This window comes from Rhincodon typus, chromosome 24 (assembly GCF_021869965.1).
Source record: "Rhincodon typus isolate 14 chromosome 24, sRhiTyp1.1, whole genome shotgun sequence".
NCBI classification, from domain to species: Eukaryota; Metazoa; Chordata; class Chondrichthyes; order Orectolobiformes; family Rhincodontidae; genus Rhincodon; species Rhincodon typus.
The window spans coordinates 12,793,430-12,796,433 of record NC_063355.1 but is presented as its reverse complement, the minus strand read 5'-3'; positions in this window follow the sequence as shown (position 1 = coordinate 12,796,433).

Below are 3,004 nucleotides of genomic sequence, written 5' to 3'. Positions count from 1 at the left end.
CTGCACCTTGTTGTCTCAGATTCTCCAGCATCTGCAGTTCCTGCTATTTCTGGCTGTGTTGTGTGCCTGGTGCCAGGTTTTGGGATATATCCTCTAACTGAAGAAGAGTTTGCAGAGGAAGCAGGTGGATTTGGTGATCATTACCTGCATTGATATCAAGGGCAAAGATAGAGCATAGGAACAAGCAGCTTAAATAGGCCATTCTCAGCCTGCTCAACCATTAGTAAGTTCATGGCTAATGAACTAGGAAATGAGGTAAGACGTTCTGCTAGAGGTAGTATGAGAAGCTCAGAGCTAAATTTAAAAGCACAACCATAAAGGTGGTAATCTCTGGATTACTGCCTGATCTACATGCAAATTGACATAGGGCAAATGAAGTGAGCTAACATTGAGACTGATATTGCAGACGCTGGTTGTGGTTTGTAGGGCACTGGCACTGGTTCAGGAGCGTGTGGGATCTGTACAGTCTACAAATGAACCACACTGGTTCTGGTGTACTGGTAAGCTGGTAACTGGGTAAGTAAACAGGGCTTTAAATTAAACAAAGGGATGAGGGATCAAGCTTGGGAAGATGTAACAAATTAAGGGGTAAAGTCAAGGCAAAATGTTAATATGGGAAATGAAGGTCAGAGAATAGCAGGAAGGGCAGGGAGAAAACAACTTAAGAATACATCAACTAGATGTCACAAAGATAACAGAAATAAAACAAACCAAAAGTAACTAAAGGACATGAAACTGCAGATTGCAGTAAGTAAATATGACTTGATAGCCATTATAGGCAGCAGAGTGCTGCAAGGATCAGTGCTGGGTCCATGCTTTTTTGTCATTTATATAAATGATCTGGGAGGTATGGTCAGTAAGTACAAAATTGGTGTAGTGAACAGAAGAAGGTTATCTCAGAATTCAATGGGTCCTTGTTCAGATGTTCAGATGGGCAAATGGGCTGAGGAGTGGCAGATGTAATTTAAATCATAGAATCATAGAATCCCTACAGTGTGGAAACTGGCCCTTCGGCTCAACAAGTCCACACCGATCCTCAGAGCATCCCACCCAAATCCATCCCCCAAAACCCACCTAATCTACACATCCCTGAACACTATGGGGCAATTTAGCATGGCCAATCCACCTCGCCTGCACACCTTTGGATTGTGGGAGGAAACCAGAGCACCCGGAGGAAACCCATGCAGACACGGGGAGAACGGGCAAACTCCACACAGACAGCCTCCCGAGGGTGGAATCAATCCTGGGTCCCTGGCGCTGTGAGGCAGCAGTCCTAACCACTGAGCCTTAATTTAGATAAATCTGAGGTGCTACATTTTGGTGGGGCAAATCAGGGCAGGACTTGTACACTTAATGGTAAGGTTCAGGGCAGTGTTGCAAACGAAGAGACCTTGGGCTGCTGGTTCACTGAAAGTGGAGTCACAGGTAGACAGGATGGTGAAGAAGGTGTTTGATATGCTCGCCTTTGTTGGTCAGTGCATTGAGTATAGGAGGTGGGAGGTCATGTTACGACTGTACAGGACATTGGTTCGGCCACTTTTGGAATACTGCAATTCTAGTCTTCCTGCCATGGGAAAGATGTTGTGAAACTTGAAAGTGTTCAAAAAAGAGTTACAAGGTTGTTGCCAGGGTTAGAGGATTTGAGCCATAGGGAGAGGCTGAATAGGCTGGGGCTATTTCCCTGGATCATCAGAGGCTGAAGTGGGACCTTATAGAGGTTTATAAAATCATGAGAAGCATGGATAGGGTGAATAGCGAAGGTCTTTTCCCCAGGGTAGGGGAGTCCAAAGCTAGAGGGTATAGGTTTATGGTAAGAGGGGAAAGACTTAAAAGGGAATTAAGGGCCAACTTCTTCACACAGAGGGTGGTCCGTGTATGGAATGAGCTGCCAGAGGAGGCGGTGGAAGCAGGTACAATTACAACATTTAAAAGATATCTGGATGGTACATGAATAGGAAGGGTTTAGAGGGATATGAAATGGGACTAGATTAAATTAGGATATCTGGTTGCTATAGACTACAAAAGAACAAAAAGAATAAACAAAAGAGAAGTACAGCGCAGGAACAGGCTCTTTGGCCATCCAAGCCCGTGCCGATTCATTTCTGAGGAAGGGTCACCGGATCCGAAACGTTAACTCTGATTTTTTCTCCACAGATGCTGCCAGATGTGCTCAGCTTTTCTAACAACTCCTGTTTTTGTTCCTCTGACTATCCACCCTATCTATGCCACTCATAATTTGTTAGACCTCTATCAGGTCTCCTCTCAGCCTTTGTCTTTCCAGTGAAAACAATCCTAGTCTTTTTAACCTTTCCTCATAGCCAATGCCCTCGAGACCAGGCAACATCCTGGTGAACCTTCTCTGCACTCTCTCCAAAGCTTCCACATCCTTCTGGTAATGTGGTGACCAAAACTGCACACAATACTCCAAATTCGGCCTAACAAGGGTTTTATATACCTGAAACATGGTTTGCCAACTCCATGCCATGGCCAATGAAGGCAAGTGTGCCACATGCCTTCTTAATCACCTTGGTCATCTGTGTTGCCACTTTTAGGGAACTGTGGACCTGCCGCCCAAATCTGTCTGTATTAATCTTCCTAAGCGTCTGCCATTTACAGAACAATTCACACTTAAATTTGATCCTCCAAAATGCATCACCTCACACTTGTCTGAATTAATCTCCATCTGTCATTTCTGTGCCCAAGTTGCCAATCTATCTATATCCTGTTGTATCCTTTCACAATCGTCAGCACTATTAGCAACTCCACCAATCTTCATGTCATCTGCAAACTTTCTAAACAGAACACCCGCATTTTCCTCCAGATCATTTATATATACAACAAACAACAGAGGACCTAAGGCTGATCCCTGTGGAACACCACTAGTTACCAGTCTCCATCCTGAATAAACACTCTTCCAGTGCTACCCTCTATCTCCTATGACCAAGCCAGTTTTCTACCCATCTAGCCAGCCCACCCCGAATCCCACGTGATTTTAGTTTTTGTA